The following is a 25,630-nucleotide window of genomic DNA, read 5'->3' on the forward strand; positions in this document are numbered from 1 at the left end:
TACATTGTTGATTTTCAAGGTTTGAGGCATTTGGTTGAACTTATTGTTTACATCTGACAAAAATTCCTGTATCCTTTCATAAACTTCAACTTTGTTCTTGATGAGATACACAAATGAAAATCTGCTGCAGTCATCCATAAAAGTCAGGAAATATCTATTCCCAGCAACTGATGAGATTCTCATAGATCTAGAATACTTCTAGAACATGGCCATACAGCCCGGAAAACATACAACAACCCTGTGATCCCAGCCATAAAAACCTTCGACAACACATTACTGCAAATGAGTTGTAGAAAGAGTTCAGTCACCGTCTCACTGGTTTTTGATGAAGGGGGTGTGCTTCTCCCTTTGCTTCTATGCAAAGTGGACATTCTTTTTTATCGCAGCAATTTTGCAAATCCATGTCTCTGAATAATGGAACAACTTCAGACAAAAATCTTTCATTCACATGTCCGAACCTTCAATTCCGCAAACGGAAACAATAATCATATTTGCAATTCTTTGTAAAGGCTGCAGATCTAGCTATAGAATGAATGATTCATCTGCTGTTAAAATGCATTTTCTGTCCAATGATGCCTTTCCTTCTCCCTCCCTCCCTTTTCCCAGCATTGGATTCTTCCTTCCTTATTTGCCCTTAGGAGGCTGCTACCTCATTTGCAGTCTCCTCCTTTAAAATACCTTTTTTTCGTGTAAGGAGCAACTTGAGAAACTGCAAGTCACTTGTGGAGTGAGAGAATTGGCCGTCTGCAAGGACGTTGCCCAGTGGAGGCCAAGATGTTTTGATGTTTTTACCATCCTTATGGGAGGCTTCTCTCATGGAGCTGGAGCTGATAGAGGGAGCTCATCCATGCTCTCCCCGGGTTGGATTTGAACCTGGCAGCCTTCAGGTCAGCAACCCAACCTTCAAGTCACAAGGCTTTAGCCCACTACGCCACACACACACACACACACACACACACACCACCGCTGCCACCTCTAGCTGTAGGGAAGGAAGGATCCAATGGTGGGCAAAGGATGATGGGGCGGCAATCGGAATGTATGATCCTTCCTTCCATATGTGCTTTTGAGGCAAGGAAGGAAGCTTCCTTTGGAGCCCGGATTGCAAGGAGGAGGAAGCAGCTGAAGCCAGCAGGTCAGAGAAGGTGAGGGCCAAGGGTAGCTCCATCCTCAGTGGCTCCTCCTGAGGAACCAAGGAAAGGGAACGAAGCACATAGGCAAGCGCTCTCCCTCCTTTTGGCTGGGCCAGTGGGAGAGGAGCACTCAGAGTCCACTCTCCCAGGCTGGCTCTTGAACCCCGAGTGCTAACAGGAGCCTGGTCTCTGTTTGGGAGGAAGATGAATGGACAGATAAATGGGAGGAGGCTGCTTAAGCCAGAGGGAGAGGGCAGACAGAGCTTGTAGGAGGGCAACTGGGCCCCAGGGAACATCTGGGCTTGTGAGTTGGAAAAGGTAGAGGTGGTGCCAAGCGTGCAGTGGTTGCTTCCTGGAATGCTCCTCCTACTCTCTTGGCTGAGTCTCTTGGGCTCTTTGGCGTAAGATGAAGGAGAGCAATGGAAGGGAAGAGTGGAAGGATTAAAGACCTGCCACAAAAGACCAAATCTCTTGCCCCCATCCTATACCTTCATATCTTCACTTGCAGCTACACAAGTCGAGAAGACCAATGTCTTCATGGCCATATTCAGGTGGTGGTGGGAGGATGGTGACGGGTAGAAGGGTTGGAGAGGGAGGATCAAGTAAGAAACGGAAAAAGTCAGTCTGTCATTGATCAGGATGAGGAAAAGAATGAATACTAAAGTAATTGTGGTAAGGCATTTAATTGAACTACATAGTCAATTGAAGCAGCATCTTTGGTGCAAACTAATATTGTTGTAGTTTCTTTAAATGTTAATGGATTTGGTTTGCTAGCAAAAAGATACAGGGTTTACCAAGAATTTGAGATCACAAATAGCTTTTTTTTTTTTACAAGAAATATGTTTGTAAAAGGGAGTTAAAATAGTCCTATTTTCACCTTATTTTGCAAAACAATTCAGTTCAGAATGGAATGGAAGATCTAGAGGGGTAGCTATAGTACTCTCGAAATATTGCAATCTTGAAGTCAGGCATGTAGCGGGGGGGGGGGGGGGGGCTTGAGGGGCTTCAGCCCCCCCTCCCCGAAATTCTCAGGGTGGTCTGCAAGAAGGCCTTACATTTATTATTTAAACGGTTATGTTTATTTATATCATGATCTGATCACCATGCTCAATATATCCCATATGCATGGGGGTATTGGGATAACCATACAAAAGATTTGCTAAGGTAGATCCTCTCTCACCCAGACTCAGCCCCCCCCCCCCCCGAACCAAAATCCCAGCCCCTCCCAAATCAAAATCCTGGCTACGGGCCTGCTTGAAGTTATATAATAATAATAATAATAATAATAATAATAATAATAATAATAATAATAATAATAATAAAAACTTTATTTATATACCGCCCTATCTCCCGGATGGGACTCAGGGCGGTTTACAGTCATAAAAGCAAACACAAACATTACATAACAACATAACACACATTATTAAACAAAGTAAAACAATACAATTATAACAGTAAATCACACTTACATGACCAGATCAAGGGGACGGGAACCATAAAACCAATATATTAAAATGTATCATTTTAGGCTAGGGAAATCTTGTGCAATATATTCAGGCATATATATGTAAAATATATAAAATTAATAAAAATTAATAAATTAATAATTAATAATTAATTAATTAATAAAATTAACAGTGAATTCAAACCACCAAATGATCAAGAAAGACTGTGGATGAAAAATTAGGAAATATATTACAACAATTCAATGTAATGGGTGTGTAAAGAAGTGTGTGATTTGATTTTGTTTATAGATGACATGTTTATTTGATTTTGTTTAAACAGTCAGATTTGGCTAAGTTTAAAATGGGTGAGTATTGGAGTTGATAATATGTAGGGGAAGGTAGCCATCTTAGCATTCTAAGGCAGATTACCATAACAACGGGGGCGGAGCCAATCACTGTTTGAAGGAAAAAGGAGGGAACATTTTAAAAACCCAGTCAGTCAGTGAGAGTCTGTAATGGTGAAATTACAGTGAGGACTGATTCTCAAGTGGAGGATCAGGGTGGCTCAAATGAGGGAATTTGAGTCAATTCTAAAATAAGGTGACTTATTTTAGGCAGTCTGTGATTGTTAGTCACAGGGAACATTCTGGTTTCAGGTTAAGGAAACCAGGGAGGCAGACCTCTATTAGGCCAGACTAAGCAAGTTAGGTGACTTGTTTAGGGTTATTTATAGAGGCTGTGGATTAGGGCAAGTTAATCCCAGTGGATCCAAGAGGATCAGGTTCTAGTTAGTTTTGGAGAAAGAAGTATTTTGAAAGTTGTAACACCTCACATCTATTTGTAACCGTTAATCTAAGTGCCTTTAAGAAGTTATTGAAACCACTAAGCTCTGTACATGCAATAAACTTGATTTGTTTTTAAATCCAATGGATCCATTTTAAATCCATTGTTTCTGTCACAATCATATACTAGGTTAAGCAACATCACCTTCTGAAGTAAATAAAGAAAGCATAAAAAGAATAAGTGCCATCTGCCTAACATCTCCTCCATTTGGTGGCAGCGAAGATAATTAAACACATAATAATATAATTAACATCATCATCAAGACATCTTTATAATTGGTGGTAACTGTGTGTGGTGGGATAAAAAAGATTCCTCCCTGCCACATCACACACCTGTACAAATTGGTGGCAGCGGTGGGATCTAAAAGGGATTCTTCCCTGTCACCTCAGTCCTTTACAATTGGTGGCAGCAGTGGGATCTAAAAGGGATTCTTCCCTGTCACCTCAGTCCTTTACAATTGGTGGCAGCAGTGGGATCTAAAAGGGATTCTTCCCTGTCACCTCAGTCCTTTACAATTGAAACCTGAAGAAGTAATAGCGTAGAACTGACAGAGCTGTGCTGTATATAACCACACTCTGAATGATGGGGGTGGGGGGGGGGGGGGGTAATAGATCTGGGAATTGATAATGTCACAAGATAACTGTATTATGTGAAATGTTTTGAAATTAACAATAAAGCTTTTTAGTAAAAAAAAAACCCGCTAAAATGTGTGTGTACACATGAGGTAGGAGCTATTACTTATGAAACAAAATGAGACTGCTCCCTCTTCACTGGACCATGGCCTGCCAATGCCTGAATTCCAACTATTGCAGTTTCCAGATCTGAATGTCAGAGTAATTTGACATTTGGCCTTCACAATGTTCATAGCACATGGGACAGGTTATGCATGGCACTCCAGCTATTATAGAAGTGTATATTCCATTATCCCTCACAACAGGCTAAAAATCATGAGTTAACAGCCCAAATAAAAGCTACAAGAACACATTTTCCACTTTCTGGGTTAAGAGACACATAAAATAAGTTTCAAAAATGGCAGTTACAACCTAAGTGTAATTTGCTGTTGAACCACTAAATGGCAGCAGAGGAGGAAAAATGGAACCCACCATTTGTAACAGCACCCCCGAAGAACAGGGATTTCTGGAAAGAAAATCTTGATCAGCTGCTGTCAAAGGATTAAAAGTAGAGAGGAACTTTAAAATTGGAATGGTTCTCCTGTTCTTGTAGCTGTTTTATATTTATATTTTGAAGGTACTGTATATACCTTCAAAGCCTTGGAACTTCCTGCTTGATTAAGGCCCCTTCTACAAAGCTGTATAAAATCCAGATTATCTGCTTTAAACTGGAGTATATGGCAGTGTGGACTCAGATAATCCAGTTCAAAGTAACATGGCAGTGTAGGAAGGTCCTCTGGTATAAAGCAGGCCAGCTTGGTTTTGGTTTCTAGAGCAGGCATATTATTCTAGTTTCTAGGTCATTTCAGCTCACAAAGGGCTGTGAATATTTCACTACAATGTGACTTGAGCTCAACAACACAAAATGCCTTGGACATCTGTAAAGTGCCAAATAAGCAGAGCGAGGCCCTTGTCTCAGGCCCCTTCTAAACTGCCATTTAAAATCCAGATTTTCTGCTTTGAACTAGATTATATGGCAGTGTAGACTCAGATAATCCAGTTTACATCAGATAATGTGGATTTTCTGCTTTGATAATCTTGATTATATGACAGCGTAGAAGGGGCCTCCAGTAGTAGCTTCTAAAAGGTAGAAGCTAACTCAAACCAAGAGTTGTAGTTTTACTTGGAGCTGGTGTACTCGGTGACGGCCTTGGTGCCCTCAGAGACGGCAGACCATCACCCATTTTTCTTGGACTGTTATATCATCATCAGCATCATATATATAATATAGTTGTTATATCATCATCATCATCATCCTCATATCACAATACACAATTTAAAACCTAAATACAATAAACATTAAAACAGGATTAAATCTAGTAGTATTAAAATTAATAATTAAAAGTACTGTATTAAAAGCATTTAAACCATTTATAAAACAATGTGCAAACACCTTGCTACATAACTTGCCATAAGCCCCTTAAACTAGCCAAATGCCCTTGGTGAACATCCTCCCACTATCAATGTTGATGCAAGATTGAAATGCCAGGCCAGTTGGCTTCTGGGTATGGAATGGAGAGAGAGTCCAGAACTTTGGATAGCTCCTTAAAATTCAGAGTAAAACTCTTTATGGACTCACTGCCCATCTGATATGGAATCGATCAACTGAGACTGAACAGGACCAGTTGATAGTAGGGGCAGTTGCATTGTACATGTATAGGCCACCCCAGGGTGGTCAAGCTACAAGGCCTGGAGGACCACACTTCTTGAATGTTGGCTTCTCTGGAACACCAGAAGGCCATTGCAGCAGTTCCATTTGTAAGAGAGACCACTTGGATTCAATGGCAATCATTCTGATGTTAATCCAATTGAAACTAAAATGAGACTGTTTTTATGTTGAAATTACGCAACCATGTTAGTCGTCCTGTTTCTGATGTCATAGGCCAGAGTTTTACATAGCCTAAGTGTGTTGGCTGCAGTGTTAGCATATAGCGAGGCACTGAAGGGAACCTGAACATGTATGTATCCTTCCCCCACTATGTGAATTATCCTTAATAAAAGCAGGCCCTAAGCACACCAGAATCTGCATGGGTTGACCAAGTTTCTATACAAAAAGTATCAGCAGATGAGCAAATGTAGCCCTTCACTTGGTACATTTCTGAACTACAATTCCAGGCTCTTCTATATCCAAAAGAGCAACTTCTCCAAAGTCGGTCAAGCTGTCCATGCTTCTCATTCAAACTTGTATCTGTGACAACAGTGTCATAAAGCATTTAAAGTAACGCCCACTTGAAAGCAAGGTGTTGCAATTTGTCTTCTCCATGGTTATTCTACTGTGTAACAGCACTGATGGGTGTGGTTCCTACAATGTCAGTGACTCATCTTGCCAGACTGAAATACAATGCACCTACCCGATGCTCTTTCAATACTTCATTGCCAGAGAGATACAATATATATCAGAGATCTTTACATAACAAAAAGCCAAACATGTCCTTCTACAACATTGGTTCTCAGCCTGTGGGTTCCCAGATATTTTGGCTTACAACTCTCAGAAATCCCAGGCAGTTTAGTTTAGGATTTCTGGGAGTTGAAGACCAAAACACCTGGGGACCCACAGATTGAGAACCACTGTTCTACAAGCAAGTCCTAGAATTAATGGCTGTATCAGATAATGACTCTGCATTCTAACAGAAGTATTGGATTGGTGGTAAATAAAAAACTTTCCTATTATTTTTTTTCTATTCAACTTGTATTTACTTTCCTTGCTGCACATCCTCTGAATCACTCATCCACACAATATCTCTATGTGTGGGCACAAGCATTGTAGACTGACAGCCAGAAATTACCAACCTGGCCTGTCCTTGTGCATCATCATCATCATCACTATCCACTATCTTCACCATCATCACCTTCATATACAGTGCACATAGTGTCTTATATGAGCAGTTCACAATTCTTAGTTTGTCAGTTCCTTGTCCTCAGATACCAGGGCGATCTCAAGATATTTTTTCTGCCTGAACTGAAAGACATGATACTCTCTGTCCCCATTTGATCAACCAAAGGTAATTGGAATGGCAGCTCAATCTGACTTCAGCACTGACAGACAAGAACAGTTTCCCAGTTCTGCTATAAAATTTCAGCAGCACAGTTTGCAGTTGTTTGCCAACACAGGCTCCTACACGGAGTAAGTCCCTGTGTGGAACTGGCTTCAAGACCTATCAATGTTACTGAATATGCCTTCCTATCAAGCAGCTGATAATTGGCTTCTTGGTAGAAAATGACTTCTCTCCACAAAGGAGACTCAAAATGGCTTTCATTAAAAGCATTTCAATACAATTTAAAATCTACAAATATGCAAACATTTAGACAGAACTAAATTAAATTATAGAATTAAATTAAATATTGGTAGGGTTACCTTCCTTCTCAGAAAAAATGTGAAAGGCCCAAAAGATATCCCGCCCCCCATTTGCAATTTCCTAAGGGAACATCCAGATTTGGGTAAAGCAGATCAAATTATCTTCATTCTTTTTTTCTCACCCAAGAATGAACAAAGTCATTAATACACAGTTTCTCACCAGTGGCAGATAGTGGCTCATATGTTAGTGGGGTGGGTCAATTGTATATGGAGTTAGTCCAAATGTTTAAAACAATTTCCAGAAGGCTGAGTCTATTTGGTGATAGGGTTCAGCCCTGGAATAGCTCCTATATAGACTAAAACCCAGAGTACATTCACCATCACATTGACATGGAAGCCAACGTGCCACTGGTTATAATATAAAGGTAGTAGATCAGCAGAGACAATATGTCTCCTTGATGTTCCTAAAAGTGAAGCACAACATTGTGTGTGCATTCCCTGCCCTTGAATGTAGAATAAGACCTTTCTAAATCTGTTGCTAGTCTGCCAGTTCAAATCCAACATTACAGCCACTACACTAATTGGCTAAACCACTGGCCATTGTAATATGCATGTGCACACATCAGATTCAGAATAAAGAACTTTCTCCATAGCGATCTATATTTAAGGATATCACTAAGAGTTTTAATAGCAATGTTGCTATACAGGACATCAACAGAGTTGCAACAAGGAGGCAACAGAAAGGAAAACACAAATGAAACAAAGAAAACTGATCAACATTTTTTAAAATGTATGTTTACTTATACACACATTCTATGTACTTATACTGATTTAATTTATTCTCATATGTTCTCCTAGGAGACTTAATTATGAGTGCATAGTGAGTGCTACTTGTCTATTTCTATTGAAAATACTTGAAATTTCATTGGAAATTAAATTCCTGAAAAGAGAGGAAATAAATGATTTCAAGCCTATCCATATAAATTCAGAAATTTTGATTTGATAACAGTATTAGGCTTTGTGAATTCCAGCTATTTGGTAAATTCTTAAGCAGAAATACATTTTAATTATGTCATAACACACATTAACTCAGCATACAATGTTGAATGCTGAAATGAAAATGTTGAAACTCTATGGAGAGGGAGATGGGGGATGGTGGTGGGGGAAGAGAAGGAATCTATGTTAATTGCTGTAATAACATGTTTCATATATAAGTCTATGTTTGATGTTTTTATAGTTTTAATGGTTGATTTTGATTTAGATATGTGATATATATTTTTATATACAGTAGAGTCTCACTTATCCAACGTTCTGGATTATCCAACACATTTTTGTAGTCAATGTTTTCAATATATCATGATATTTTGGTGCTAAATTCGTAAATACAGTAATTACAACATAGCATTAATGCGTAATGAATTACTTTTTCTGCCAAATTTGTTGTATAACATGATGTTTTGGTGCTTAATTTGTAAAATCATAACCTATTTTGATGTTTAATAGGCTTTTTCTTAATCTCTCCTTATTATCCAACATATTCGCTTATCCAACATTCTGCCGGCTCGTTTATGTTGGATAAGTGAGACTCTACTGTATGTGTAAGGCATTGAATTTTGCCATTTATTATGTTGTAAACTGCTTTGAGTCCCCCCAGGGGTGAGAAAAGCGGTATAGGCAGATGATGGTAATGGTGATTATGATGATGATGATGATGATGATACAAAAAGGAACTTGGGGATGAAACCATTACTACCCTGTGTTTGGAAAAAATAATGCCCAGATTAACTGGTGTCATTTCAATCTGTCATTTAAAAAAATCACTTGATTAAATTCTATTCATTTGTTGTTTATTCATTTAGCCCTAGCTTAGCCTGTGTTACTGTTATTTAAAAAAAATGTCAAAATATTTTGTATTTACTGTTGTAGGTTGATTTTCTGGCTGTATTGGAGATCAAGGCTTGGGGAAATCCCATCTTAAAACAGTCAAGACGACTCTATGTTTTTAATTGCTGTCAGAGAGAGAGTCACCCTCTGACTAGCCTTGCTGTCTGCCGCCGGCATTTTCTCATTGTCAGCTAATGAGCAGCCTTCACCACACTGACCCTTTCTTTTGAGAGAGTGCAGCAGCAGCAGCAGCAACAGCAACATTATGATTCGGGACATGACATCACCCTCCTCTTTTGCCAATCCATCCTTTCAATGACTACTGCAAAATGGCAGCAATTCAAGATCAAAACTGCCTCCTGGGCAGCCGGGACGGGAGGAGAAGTACACCCATTCATTGGCAAGCACTAACATGTACTCAGGCGAATTGACATTTGGGGCAGAGGGAAATGTGGCTTAAGTCATGATGCAATTAATGAAAAAGCAACGGATTCAATCACTGCAGATTTTATAATATGGGAATGAATACAGATGGATCATTCACCACGGTATGCACATATCTACCTAGCATATTTTATTTATATTATGCATGAAACAACCAGAGTCTTGTGGTCATAACAGAAAGCACAGCATTAATTTGCATAAAAAACTAGCTTCAATGACCAGCATCATTAACCAAGATAACAATTTAGAAAGGCTAAAGAGTAACAAACATTAAAATTATAAAATCTCTGTTTTCTTACAATATTGCCTTTCCTTGTTGACTCTTGCAATCTTCCCATGAATTAACTGCTTGACCTACTAATTAAATATCATTGCTTAACAAGGTAAAAATGGATTTTTGGTGGTGTTACCCATCTTTAAGGTGGGTAACACCACCAAAAAAATTCCATCTTTCAAGGAGCCCTGGTGGCTCAGTGTGTTAAAGCACTGAGCTGCTGAACTTGCAGACCGAAAGGTCCCAGGTTCAAACCCTGGGAGCGGTGTGAGCGGCCGCTGTTAGCTCCAGCTCCTGCCAACCTAGCAGTTCGAAAACATGTCAATGTGAGTAGATCAATAGGTACCGCTCCGGCGGGAAGGTAACGGCGTTCCATTCAGTCATGCCGGCCACATGACCTTGGAGGTGTCTACGGACAACGCCGGCTCTTCGGCTTAGAAATGGAGATGAGCACCAACCCCCAGAGTCAGACATGACTGGACTTAACGTCAGAGGAAAACCTTTACTTTTACCTTACCCACCTTTGCAACACTTCTCTGGAACTGTGTCACTTTTTAAAATGCTTGTTTAACATATACTTATGCATGCAGACTTTCATTGGCAATTATTATTTCTTTCATTCCTTGTATACTGCCTGTTGATGTTTTTATTGTTTTTAAGATGTTGAGATTATATGCTGTGAATGAAGATGGTGATGAGGCACTCTGTCATCATATTAAGTAATGAATCAGATCTTCTCACAATTCTAAATATCTGATTAGAACTTGAGAGGAGTCAAAAAGTGGTATGATTGTTTAATTCTATGGCAAGGCAGATGACCAATTTACGGATTAGTTGTATGTAAGTCATGCTGCGCTATCATGCATTGACTCAAAATATGATGATCTTATGATTAGGCCACAACTAGACTTAATGTCAGGGGAAAACCTTGACCTTTAACCTATTATTAGGCTGAGGGATGGCTAAGAATCATAGTTGGATTCAACACAATTCCTCTAATACTGGAGGCAACTTTTTCTGTTTCTTTCCCTTGGTGTGAGGTGGTCCTCTGGAATCAGAGAAAAATGCCCCCTTTCCTCCAGAAGGAAACTTCAATGAAATCCTGATTTCCTGAATGGGGGAACGAGTCAGGGTGGCTCCAGGGTTCCACTGAAGTACAGTAGAATCTCACTTATCCAACATAAACTGGCCGGCAGAACGTTGGATAAGCGAATATGTTGGATAATAAGGAGAGATTAAGGAGAAGCCTATTAAACACCAAATTAGGTTATGATTTTACAAATTAAACACCAAAACATCATGTTATACAACAAATTTGACAGAAAAAGTAGTTCAATACGCAGTAATGTTATGTTGTAATTACTATATTTATGAATTTGGCACCAAAATATCACGATGTATTGAAAACATTGACTACAAAAATGCGTTGGATAATCCAGAACGTTGGATAAGCAAATGTTGGATAAGTGAGACTCTACTGTAATATTTTTAGAGCTAGGTATGTAGGAGCGGTGATTCTGAGATTTCACAAGGCGATTATAGATAGTAGGTGAATGCAGTTTGACACCACCTTAAGTACCATAGCTCAATGCTATAGAATCATGGGAGTTGTAGTTTTACAAGAACCTTAGCCTTCTCTGCCAAAGAGAGTTTGTGCCTCATCATACCACAACTCTCATGATTCCAAAGTTCTGAGCCATCGCAGTTAAAGTGATGTTAAACTGTATTAATTCTACAGAGTAGGTGCATCTCTTGACAGAGAGGAGAGGAACCATTTGCTATTCTGCCCCAGAAGCAAAATGTACTGGATGAATCCTGATCACAGATGTACTCATAAAGTTCTCTAAGGACCTTACTAAGGATTCACCACGTGTAGGCATGGAGAACCCATTGCTTCACGCCCCGCATCACCCGCCATACCTGGCCCCTATCCCATGGGGAGGAAACGTCACCGCCTGGTTTCCCCACATTGCTCCTAAGGCTGCCACAGTGGCATGAGCGGCTTCCTCTCCTCTTTCACCATGGAGCATGGGCAGAAGTTGATGTGCATCGTGTAATGGGTTTTATGGTGAAAGGGGAGAAGAAGTGGTCCAGCAGGCAGTAGTCAGGCTCCTTACTGGAGTGGCGTACAGGGAGCATACAATTCCCCTGTTACATCAGCTCCACTGGCTGCCAGTTTGCTACCGAGCACAATTCAAAATGCTGGCTTCTGGCCCAGCTTACCTGCCTGAACGTATTTCCCTCTATGAACCATCGCAGAGATTAAGATCTTCTGGGGAGGCCTGCTCTCAGTCCCTCCTCCTTCACAGGAGTGGTTGGTGGGGACAAGAGACAGGGCCTTCTCAGTGGTGGTTCCCTGGCTGTGGAGCTCCCTCCTCAGTGGTACTCGATCAGCTTCTTCCCTTCTAACCTTCAGAAAGAAAGTTAGAACATGGCTATGGAACCAAGCTTTTGGAGAATAACTGCAGTGCAATAAATGAACATAAAATCTGTGCAATGACAATTGGAATGGCCCCAGATTACAACTTTGGATTACGTGGTTTTAATATTTGATGTAATTGTTTTTAGATGTTGTAATTCTCTGGTTTTTAATATAGATGTTTACCAATTGTATGTTATTTTAAGGCATTGAATTGTTGCCAATATGGACAAAGAAAATCAAATATAGCTACGCCATGGATTTACAGGAGAATTGGCTAAAGGTACTACATAGATGGTACTTAACCCCTAAAAAATTAGGATTGATGTATAAGAATGCAAATAATAAATGCTGGAGGTGTAAGGAACAGACAGGCTCATACTTTCATATGTGGTGGAGGTGTACGAAAATAGGGAAATATTAGAAAATTATACTGGAGGAATGCAACAAAAACTTCAAAACTAATTTTGAGTTAAAACCAGGGCTTCTCCTGCTACGGCTATCTGATCCCAACCATAAGATTGATATGAACACTGACAAACTTTTCACTTTCTTTATCACGGCAGCAAGAATGGTGCTAGCAAGAATATAGAAAGCTGATAACATACCCATGAAAGAACTTTGGACTGACAAAATTATAGAAATAAAAGAAATGGACAAGTTAAGTTTTTTCATTAGGAGAACCAACGGTACAGCAATGAAGGAAACAGATTGGTTTATCTTTGGGGACTATTTAAAGAAAGAACATAAATGTTGAAATAAAAATAAGCTTAAAAATGAAAAGAAGAAGATTGAAACGGAAGTCACCCACTCCATACATCCCCCCCTCTTTCCACACCTGCCTCTCCCTCTGAGTCCCCCTTGAGGGTGAGAAGAGTGGGATACAAATATGGTAAATAAATAAATAAAATAAAGAAACAGCGTACAAGGGTAAATCAGGTCATCTGGTGAAGTTGCAAGTGTGTCCAGGGCCATAGCCAGAAAAAAAATTCGGGAGGGGTTTTGAAAATTTCGGGGGTGGTGGGGTTGAACCTCTAAACCAACCCACCCCCCTCCCGGCCTCAGGCCTGTCAATATCTGCTTGAGAGAGTGCCTGGAGGGACTCCTAATTTTTTGCATCTCATAGACTTAGCATGGGGATTTGGTTATCCAGTTAAAATTCATGAGTAAACCAGGTTTTTTTTAATCTGAAAAATTTCGGGGGAGGTTGAACCCCTAAAAACCCCTCCTGGCTACAGGCCTGAGTGTGTCATTGTTGTCAAAGCAATAATAATAATAATAATAATAATAATAATAATAATACAGTAGAGTCTCACTTATCCAAGCTAAACGGGCCGGCAGAAGCTTGGATAAGCAAATATCTTGGATAATAAGGAGGGATTAAGGAAAAGCCTATTAAACATCAAATTAGGTTATGATTTTACAAATTAAGCACCAAAACTTCATGTTATACAACAAATTTGACAGAAAAAGTCGTTCAATACGTAGTAATGTTATGTTGTAATTACTGTATTTACGAATTTAGCACCAAAATATCACGATATATTGAAAACATTGACTACAAAAATGGCTTGGATTATCCAGAGGCTTGGATAAGCGAGGCTTGGATTAGTGAGACTCTACTGTAATAACATCCAACATTTTTGATAAGGAATGGTAGATTTGAAAAGTTTTTGTTCTCCCTAAAGAACTACACTTCTTTAGTTTTAAAAGTTTTTGGTGATTTTATTAAATATCCTCAAGATTAAAATAGTGACTGCAAAGTTTCAATTAATGTGAAAGGAGAAAGAGTCTGCCCTGAGAAATGTAAGTGGCACTAATTAAATATGACTCATCTTGCACAGCTGGAATGAGAGGAAGGTAATATTACACCAGGAACATTGACTGACAACTTGCAAAAATGCACAACCTTATTGGAAAAGCACATTTGAAAGAACAACGTGTCTGCATGAAACAGTTCATTGCTACAGAGGAAGACAGACTAGAGGGAGGGAGGGAGGGAGGGAGGGAGGGAGGGAGGGAGGGAGGGAGGGAGGGAGAGAACTCTTAATTTATAACATTACTATTCTAAAATAATGAGCACTAATTTGTAATAATTTTTACCTTGGACAGAAATATATATTCCATATTTGGAATCATAATGACTCAATGATTTCCAAATGGTGAAAGATTCCTGCTTTCGATTAATGGGGCTTATACAGATTCAAGATCAACTGGAGTTATTTATTTTTTTTCGTGTCAGGAGCGACTTGAGAAACTGTACGTCTGGTGTGAGAGAATTGGCCGTCTTCTAGGACATTGCCCAGGGGACGCCCGGATATTTTGATGTTTTTACCATCCTTGTGGGAGGCTTCTCTCATGTCCCCGCATGAAGCTGGAGCTAATTGAGGGAGCTCATCCACACTCTCCCCGAGTGGGATTCGAACCTGGCAGCCTTCAGGTCAGCAACCCAACCTTCAAGTCACAAGGCTTTAACTCACTACGCCACCAGGGCCTCAAGATCAACTGGATGAGGCCTTTCATTTCATGGAATATATCTAAGCTCATAATAAACAATAAATAGTCAATATTGTACCTATCCCCTTTCAGAAAAACAATGATATTCAATTTAAATAAAATGGTTCCTTAGTTACTAAAGCAACTAAGGTGAAACTGGTTGGGTATTATTTATACTATTCATTTAGTAATTTAGTTGGTTGAACTTTAATTCAGTACTAATTTCAGCAAGTGGCACTTTTCTGTCTTTACAATATTATTCTATTCTTATACATCTCCATGTATATTAAATGATTTGGAAATTAGAAGGGGAAATCCCAGCCTTGACTTATGAAAAGGAAACTACCATCAAGGACAATGTGATTTGCCATCAGTCTCCTGCAGTGAGCAATAGCAACCACAATTTATGTAATAGGAGGATCTTCGGCTTATCTGTACCTGGGATAAAACAATTTCTGGTTTGTAGACGGATGAAGTAATTTTACTTGGTGCCCCTGAGTGCACTACCAAGTATTGATAAAGGAATAGTAAAGGAAATCCTTCCCATCTTCCTAATTATAAACTTAGCAGGCCCACTAGGAATGGAATTTTGCCCTGATACAAAACTGTCTGTTTATTATTATTATTATTAGTTTCATTCTCACTCTTCTTCTCTCCCCCCCCCCCCCCCGGGGCCAGGCAGAGCCGGCCCTAACTAATTTTCAAGTGTAAGTGAACAGTATTTTGGCACACACACCCCAAATGAAGTGAGAGTGGAAGAAGAGAGCCATGGAGATAAATAGCAAATAGGCTTCTTGGATGGCCATCTGTCAGGAGGGCTTTAATAGTGCCTTCCTTCCTGGCAGAAGGGCTCCTTCCAACTCTAGGATTACTATTACAGTAGAGTCTCACTTATCCAACATAAACGGGCCAGCAGAATGTTGGATAAGCGAATATGTTGGATAATAAGGAGGCATTAAGGAAAAGCCTATTAAACATCAAATTAGGTTATGATTTTACAAATGAAGCACCAAAACATCATGTTAGACAACAAATTTGGCAGAAAAAGTAGTTCAATACGCAGTAATGCTATGTAGTAATGACTGTATTTATGAATTTAGCACCAAACTATCACGATGTATTGAAAACATTGACTACAAAAATGCGTTGGATAATCCAGAACGTTGGATAAGCGAGTGTTGGATAAGTGAGACTCTACTGTATTATTATTAAGCAGGGGCTGGACGACCATCTGCAGTGAGGGCTTTGATGATACTTTTCCTGCATGAAGGAGGTTGGACTAGATGGCTTTTGGGAGCCCCTGAGATCCTATTATTATTATTACTATTATTATTATTATGCAAAGTCTAAACGGCCATCTGTCGGGAGCGCTTTGATTGTGCCTTCCTTTTTGGCAGAAGGGGGCTGGACTGGATGGTCTTTGGGGATCCCTTCCAACTCTAGGATCCTGTCAGGACCCAGGCTGCAGAGCACCAATAACCATGCGCAGAGACCAGAATCTATCTAATATCTTTATTAAAGGAATATATAAAGTCAATAAAAACAAATGAAGAATATAGTTCAGAAGTAGACCTTTCAGGAAAGGTCATATATAGTCCAGGAAAACAATGTCCAATATGTGATATTAGAGTCCAAAGTTATAATCCAATAACCGAAACACACACTTTGCCAAGCAAAGTGTGGGGAAATGACAGGGTCCTTTAGTCCAATGGAGCTTGACAACAAGGCTGGAAGCAAACTAGATTCTTGGCAAACAAGGCTTGATACGTGGCAACAAGAGACAAAAAGCAAGAACAAGGTCCGTGGCGAGGTCCGTGGAAACAAGGAAAGCTTGATGCTAGAACAAGGTCCGTGAAACAAGGCTTGGAACTTGGTCCTGGAGGCAAGGGACTGGAGTAGCGTAGTCCACACACGATCTCACTCCACAAGGTGACGAATTGACTCCGCAAGGATTTCTTTGCGGGTAAACACCTATATAGGATCTTGTTTTCCCGCCAAGGAACACTTTCCCTGGGGAACAAGAAACGAAACCCATACTGTGTCCAGATGCATGACTCCTTAAAATTTCTCAAGGGAAACAGACTTAATCAGCTAATTGTCTGGCAGCTATCCTGGCGCTCCTGCGAGTCGCCTCCCGAGCGCCCCTATCTCGATTATAATAATCCCGGCGGGAAAATGGGGGAGATTTCTGTTCAAGGCTTGTTTGGCTGACTTCCTGTGGACAAACATCTTGCAGGTGCAAGGGCTCCAATTCTGGCTGAAACGGTGGGAAACCCAAGTTTTCCTCTTCATCTGCCACCATAGTACTAGGAACGGGACTACATGGCCCATGAGTCATCACAGATCCTATTCTTAATATAATATTATTCAGGGACTGCAGGGAGGGCTTTGATGGTGCCTTCATTCCCAACAAAAAGGGGCTGGACTGGATGGTCTTTGGGGGACCCTTCCAACTTCTATTATTATTATATTATTACTCAGGAGCTGGATGGCCATCTGCAGGGAGGACTTTGATTGTGCCCTCCTTCCCAACAGAAGGGAGCTGGACTGGATGTCTATTGGGGCCACCTTCCAACTCTGGGATCCTATTATTATTATTATGCTGTCTGGATGGCCATCTGTAGGGAGGGCATTGATTGTGCCTTTTTTTTGGCAGAAGGGGGCTGGACTGGATGGCTTTTGGGGAACCTATCCAACTCTGGGATCCTATTATTATTATTATTATTATTATTATTATTATTATTATTATTATTATTATGTGGAGTCTGGATGGCCACCTGCAGGGAGGGCTTGGATGTGGCCGGGCTCACCTCCATGGTGATGAAAGCCACCAGGCTCCCCCTGGGCCTCACGTTCAGCACGACTTCCTCCTCCTCCTCCTGCAGTGGATCCGGCTCCAGTGCCGCCTCCAGCTCCAGCGCTGCCAGTGGCTGCCAGTCATTCAGGCAGTTCCTCCCCCTTCTCTTCCAGGCACCTTAAGAGCGCCCCAAGAGGTTGGCCGCTATACGCAACTGCTTACTTTGAGTATACCTTCATCCGCCCCTGCCCCAGGTGGTTCTTCTCCTACATACTTAACTGTTACACAATATTGTGCCGTAGAGGTCAATCAATGAGTTTAGTGGCTCAAAGAGTCTATGAACCAGACTTTCCAAATTCCAGTCCAACTTCCTATCCAATACCCCACACACAGAAGGAGTAGTGGCTGCTTCTGTTCTACGATTTCTGTCTGTATCCTTCCTCCACCAACTATAAAAACAAAACTTTGTCCCATTGAGTGGATATCCAAGTTGCAATCTGGCAAACCAACCAGAAAGTGCCTGAATGCCAATGCCTGCCAGCCAGTAATCTATTGTAGTCCTATATCCAGCTTTGATCCCCATTCTTTTACTGAATGTATTTTCCCTTTCAGAAAGATACTCCATAATCAGTTCCAATTAAAGCAGATCCATTGAATCAATGTTTGAATGCGAAGTCAGCACTTATGTAAGTCTCATTGATTCAGTGTGTCTACTCTAGTTTAAAATGAGCAATTAGATTTAGGTCGGTATTGGCTCACCTAGGCCAATTTGTTTTCCTCACAGAGCATGATGGTAGGTAGATGATGCTTCAGTTCATCATATAAAACCTTTAAAAGGTCCTTCTTGCTCTGCAAATACTAAATTCAAAATGATTTGTGATGGACAGAGGAAGGGAGGGAAGTACTGAAGCAGAATAGGTGAGTTGTTCAACCATAAAAGCGTAATATATTCAAACTTATTTGTGCAAGGTCACAGAAATCTAGAAATATTGTTCTTCTTCTAAAATTATATTTAGGATCTGATAAGAAATCAAGGGCTCAAGAAGAGTGTGACACATGGTCCAGCTTCTGACTTCATCACAAGTTGACTAGCATACAGCTGCATGTTTTCATCTAGAGATATGCCTCACATTTAAGATAAATCAGTTTTCTTTTCCTGCTTCTAAATCCCTATATAATTTATAGTGCTAAATATAAATATATTTCATAGACTTGCTAAGTATGTTGGAGTAAATTACTATCATTGATTTGGACTATTCAGATGACAAGCAACCAATTCCCACTGATACTCTGTCTGCTAAATTTGCCCATTACAGACAGGATGCACTATTTTTGCTAGTTGAATTTAGTTAGGGGAAAATGTTAAATGTATGCTTTCTAGGAATATTTGATCATAAATAAAACTAATTTAAGTGGGTATGTGCTTTCCCAAATGACTTATCATTAGTAAAGGTAAAGGTTTCCCCTGACGTTAAGTCCAGTCGTGACCAACTCTGGGGATTGGTGCTCATCTCCATTTCTAAGCCGAAGAGCCAGCATTGTCCGTAGACACCTCCAAGGTCATGTGGCCGGCATGACTGCATGGAGCGCCGTTACCTTCCCGCCAGAGTGGTACCTATTGATCTACTCACATTTGCATGTTTTCGAACTGCTAGGTTGGCAGGAGCTGGGGCTAACAGCAGGCGCTTATTCCGCTCCCGGGATTTGAACCTGGGAACTTTTGGTCTGCAAGTTCAGCAGCTCAGTGCTTTAACACACTGTGCCACCAGGGCCCCTTATTATTAGTTTGCAGTTAATTATTTTTAATTTTAAAAATGTGGATTGTACTTATCAGTGAGAATCCAAGCAAAACATTACAAAATGTGCTCCTTGTTGATTCCTATATTCCTCTAAATGGTCGGGTGTTTTGGAATCACCTTTCATCAGGCTGTCAACAAACATCCAAGTTCCTGATGAGTAAAAGTTCAGTCTATTCCCCGTGTTTCCCTGAAAATAAGACAGTGTCTTATATTAATTTTTGCTCCCAAAGATGCACTAGGTCTTATTTTCAGGGGATGTTGTATTTTTCTATGAAGAAGAATTCACATTTATTGTTGAACAAAAAATTGAACATTTATTATATACTGTACAGTAGTTGTCATCACAAACCAACATAGCCAGACAAACTGCAAATCCTATCAAGAATTTCTTGTTACTACCAATATTTCCATGTACAACACTCTATGGTACGTACATTTACCAATCCTGCAAGCTCTCGTGTTCTGTTCGGCGGGCATACTTCCAAACAAAAACTTTGCTAGGTCTTACTTTTGGGGGAGGCCTTATATTTAGCAATTCAGCAAAACCTCTACTAGGTCTTATTTTCTGGGGATGTCTTATTTTAGGGGAAACAGGGTATCTTTCCTTGGTCAAAGCTTTTATCATCAAACCAGGATGCATGATCCTTGGCCTGTCAGAAGGATACATTCATGCCCTAAGATTGTGTCCTACAGTTCTACCAACAACACATGAGTGGATTGAGCTTTCCATATTAATACCCCCAATCTGCCTCCTATCAGGTGAACTTCCAAAACAGATTTGGCAGCATATGGCTGCCTGGGGAGTTGGGGGGGGGGGGGAGAGAGAGAGAAACAGGAAAACTCCTGTTTAGTGGAGAGAAGTCCACCCATGTCCTGCTTGATGCACTTCTTCCCTTGGTGTCTAAAGGCAAATACTTCAAAACAAGTATAAGGAAAAGGCTGGTAGCACAAAATAGTTGTGTCTCCAAGTAATGTTGAATTCAGTGAAGGATTTTGGCACCTCCCTCTGGAATCTCTTACTGGGCATGTGTGAACAGCAAAACAGAAAATGGAGCAGCAGATAGGCTGGCCCAACCAGCTAGTCCCCACATATTTTTAAAGCACAGATCTATAAGTTTGGCCACCAAAATGGAAATCATAAGAAAAGTGAAGGTTGGTGAAAGAAAAACTCAGCCTCAGATCCATTCTGAAAGAAGCCTTCAATTATCTCTAGAAGGTTAAATATGTTTGTTTGTTTTTTGTTCACACAAGGCTTACCTGGCCCGATTGTTTAATTTCATGTGCACACATTGTAAGTTCTGAGTAAAACATTGGCTGAAATGTTTTGAACTATTCTTCATTTTCTGTGGCTTAGGAATCTATCCAGGTTCATTCCATGTCATTTCTGCCTCTGTTACCAAATAACAGATGCATTTGTTGTGGGCTTTCAAGTCATTTCCAACTGATCTTGACTCTAAGGTAACCATATCAAGACTTCTTCAGAAGGGGATTGTCCTTGCCTTCGTCTGACATTGAGAGAGTGTGACTTGCTTAAGGGCACCCAACAAGTTTCCGTGGCCAGACAGGGATTTGAACCCTTGTTTTCAGTCCAATGCTCCATCCACCACACCACACTGGCTATTCTTCTGTTGTATAATTTAAAACTCAAAGGCCTGCCCAAATAAAAAGGTCTTTACCTGCTGATGGGAAGACAACATAAACTATACAATAACCAAGACGTTTCCCATTTAAGCACATCAATGTGATCTGAGGTTCTCATGATATCTATAAAGGTTTTACTATGGCAAGTGGTCAAATCCCCATTTTTAGCCCTGAAGGCATCTGAACCTTATTTTTGACCCAAGTGGAGAGATTAATGGGGACAATACTTGGGGGTTGGACATATCTAGGGATTAAGTTGTGAAAGTTGGGGCATAGGAAGGAAGGAAGGAAGGAAGGAAGGAAGGAAGGAAGGAAGGAAGGAAGGAAGGAAGGAAGGAAGGAAGGAAGGAAGACCAATGAAAGCACTGACAACTCTTTCAACATGGGAGGGTGCAAGTAAAAGCTGAGAATCCCTAGAGACTTCTCAACAACCCCAGACAAGACAAAACAAATGTATCAACATTGTTCATATTATACAAGGATAATTAAGAAACACAGAAACTACGTTGGTGACACTTTAGTCTCAAGTCTTTCTCTGTGATTTTGATTCTAATAATTGAAAGAGTTTTAACCAGGGAAAGTTGAGTTTTAAATATAAAAAAACCAATAAGAACAGATTTTTTTGCAAAGAGAGAATTATTTTCTTATCCCACTTTTGATTTCAAGCTCTCTTTTGACTTAGTATGAGTCAGCAGGTCAAACAATTTATAGCCTGCATCTTTAATTGATTTGTAAAGCAGTTCTCTTCATTTGTAAAGTACAAGGAAGTACATCTAGATGGAGATATTCCCTTACTCACCTGAAAATGTATAGTCCTAAACAGTGAGCATTTATTAGTCGATGGCACCATCAGTTTGTACAAGTTCCAGAAATTATTCTGAGTGTGGAAGTGATCCACATATATAGGGTGTAATGTGTAGAGAAAAAAATTCAGACAAACTTAGTATTACAATCCATTTAAACTTTTCAATTCCTTGATTTTTATAGGAGAAAAAAACTGATGGCAGCATATATTTGTCTCTGATGTTGATGAGATTTAGATTGTAATGAGGGTGTTTGTGAATTTTCTCAGTGACATTGGACTTGACAAAGGACAAGAAAAACACCTCAAGCCAACCACAGCTTTAGGGTTCATTTAGCACCATTTTGTCAAAGTCACATTGAATCATCTGGCCATGTTCCTAGTGGAGAACTGCACTGAAAAAAGGGCAAGTATTTGTCCCAATTTTTCCCAAAACGGTGATAACTGGTTTTATGTTTCAGAGATGATGCAAGAGTTTTCAACTCTAGGTACAGCTTATGCAAGCAGGACAGTGTTATTTAACACCATGCCTTCTGAACTCTTGCAAAGGAAAGCCTGGCAAAGGTAGACAACAATACATTAACTCCGGTTTGTCATTCTCTGAGCACATCTTTCAGAGACTGGGAACTTTTGTAGAATCAATGCAAAATTGTCCAAAGTCATTGTTCAAAGTCAAATTATCTTATGTCAGTTAATATAATTATATTTCTAGCAGAGCCATTTTTTCCTGAAATTATATTTTTGGTTTGAAATATTTCATTTTCATAAACATTCATTTCAGTCTATAAACATTTGTGTTTGACATGAGCTCACTTCACACTGTGTAAATACATTTCAGGTGAGAACACAAAGGAAGCAGCCCTGCCCATAAAATGTACACAGGCATGTGAAAGTTGAACATATCAGTCTTTATTCAGGAAGGAAGCGATTATGGGGAAAAGGAGAAATAAACGAAAAGAGAAACACCATACACATTATGTTTAATCCTCCCTGACTGAGGCCAGAATAAAATATAGCCTTGTATAGAAACCTTTCAACTCTATGATTCTATCATTCTTGTTGCCTAAATTATGATTCTATCAATCTGGCTGCCAGTCTGCTATCAAGCACAATTCAAAAGCCCTAAACTGTTCTGGCCCAACTACCTGTCTGAACATATCTCCCTCTATGAGCTATCTTGGATATTAAGATCATCTGGGGAGGCCCTACTCTCGGTCCTACCTCTTTCGCGGGCGCGATTGGTGGGGATGAAAGATAGGGCCTTCTCAGTGGTGGCCCCTCGACTATGAAACTCCCTCCCAAGTGAGATCAAATCTGTCTCCTCTCTCCTGACCTTCAGGAAAAAAAACTCAAGACATGGCTTTGGACCAAGCTTTTGACAAGTAATTAGAGCAATGTAATATGTAACTCTGAATCAATGTGATTGACAAATGGAACGGCCCTGGATTATGTTTTGGATAACGTGATTTTAATTGATGCTTTAATTGACGTTTTAATAATTCATGTTTTAATTGTTGGTTTTAATTGTAATTGTTTATTTGATATATGTGTGTATGGCATCAAACTTCTGCTTGTTGTAAGGCTGCCTTGAGTCCCCTCCGGAGTTAAGAAAGGTGGGAAATAAATATGGTAAATAATAAATAAATAAATATAATTCTCCTTTGTTCTATTCACTTGTGCAATTTAGTCAAAGCAGGGAGCATCCAATGCTCGAACAGCACATTTCCTTGACAGATAAAACCCCTTCATTCAGTGGCAAAAGGTCATCTTGTTTGGTATGAAAAATTATTTGCCATCCACATTTATTTTTGTGCGTGATCTGCTATTAAGGGGGGGGGCTTTGATACCCATTCATTTTTTCCACTGAATAGCTAGTTTTGGTTTTGAAAGGGTGGTGGTATTTGGGCATGGAGATAATGAAGGTGGATCAAAAAAGGAGATGGCTATTATCGTTTGAGCTTTTCTTGAAAGATACAGTTAGCAACCTAAGCTCTTGATGTCAGAAATGTATCTGATTTTTTTTTTGCTGTTAAGAGTTGTAGTCAGATCTAATTCCACAGCTCAAAACAAATCATTTGAAGAATGACCCTTCTAGTGGTGTAGCACCGATGCTCCCATTTCAAAGCACCCTGGATTAACCAAAAGCTTCCTTTTAGTTGCTACACAGGAACAGGCTTCAAAGCGGTAGCTGAGTTAAAATGTGTGTCATGGGACTCTTCCAGATTGCTTTTAAAAAGTATGGTTCTCACCGCATAACTCCATGGGTTTCCCTGGTATTACTGCCTCCTCTTTCATTTGCTCCACTCTTTGCTGGGAGGGGAGCTTCACTAGTAGGCTATTTAAAACTGAGGCATGGTTTGCTGAGGAGATTCTCTGGGCTAAAGGGCAAATTTTCTCCCCTCTTAATTTTTTGCTTAGAGTTCTCCAACTGTAGTGCCAAGGAGTCATTGCATTACAACACTAAAGCAATATATCTCATTTAAAAATTAGAGTACTAAAAGAAAGCAAAGAGAAGGATAAATATTTATTCCAATCTGCCTCAGAATAAAAAAGACACACTCTCAAGAGTAGAAATAAAATGTTGCAGCTGGTCCCAGGAGTTGCCAAAAAATAACCCAAGGCAACCAAAAATCATCACCAACAACAACAAAACCCACACGAATTACAGCAACAAATGCCACAAACTCCAGGAACCTTTGGTTTGTCTTCAAAAGCTGATAGAGAAGAATTCTGCTTCTTGCAACATTTCAAGCTTAAGAAAGAAATCTGTATCTTCCTTGAATTCATATATGTTGCTCTGAATTCTTCTGCCTGTTTAGGTCAGGGGTAGGAACATCTGTCCCGCAGCCCACATGCAGCCCCCAAGACCTTTTAGTCTGGCCCCTCATTTCCCACCCAAATATGAATCAAGTACTGACTTAGATCTGGTGCCTTTAACTATCCTTGCAAAAACTGGATATTAGATGAAGATTAAAGAAATTACAGTGCATAAAAAGACCTGAGGAGTCAACGATATGAATGTTGGATATGTTCCAAATCCAAGATGCAATCAAAGAAAAATAATATGCTGCTGTGGGTGAGGGAGTATCTTTGGTGGCCAGGTTCAACTGTCTGGCGAGTGAGTGACTGGTGAGGCAGGTCACAGGGTTTGCCTTCCTCTGGCCTTAGTCACATAGGCCACCATATAAAATCCAGATTATCTGCTTTGATCTGGATTATATGGCAATGTAGACTCATATAATCCAGTTCAAAGCAAACAACGTGGATTATCTGCTTTGATAATTGGAATTATATGGCAGTGTAGAATAGGCCTTAGAATCATAGAGTTGGAAGAGATCACAAGGGCCATCCAGTCAAACTCCATGCCATGCAAAAGTACACAATTCTTGACAGCAATCCAACCTTTGTTTTAAAAAAAAACCCAGAGTATCATATTCCACTGTCAAACAGCTCTTAATTTTTTCCATCTTGTTGTTTGTCCCACAGTACTTTATAACAATATTACTGCACTTTAGTTCAAATTTCCCCTCCATACTACCCCTTCTCTAGTAACCTGGTGGTTCATTCCATTTTACTATGTCTGTACTCATTTTATGCTGTTAAATGACTTTTATGATCATTGTAATGTATTGTTTTATAGTGTTGATTTTATTGTGGTTTTATTTACTGTAATGTGTTTTAACTGTTGTA

The sequence above is a fragment of the Anolis carolinensis genome, chromosome 3, assembly GCF_035594765.1.
Source record: "Anolis carolinensis isolate JA03-04 chromosome 3, rAnoCar3.1.pri, whole genome shotgun sequence".
NCBI lineage: Eukaryota > Metazoa > Chordata > Lepidosauria > Squamata > Dactyloidae > Anolis > Anolis carolinensis.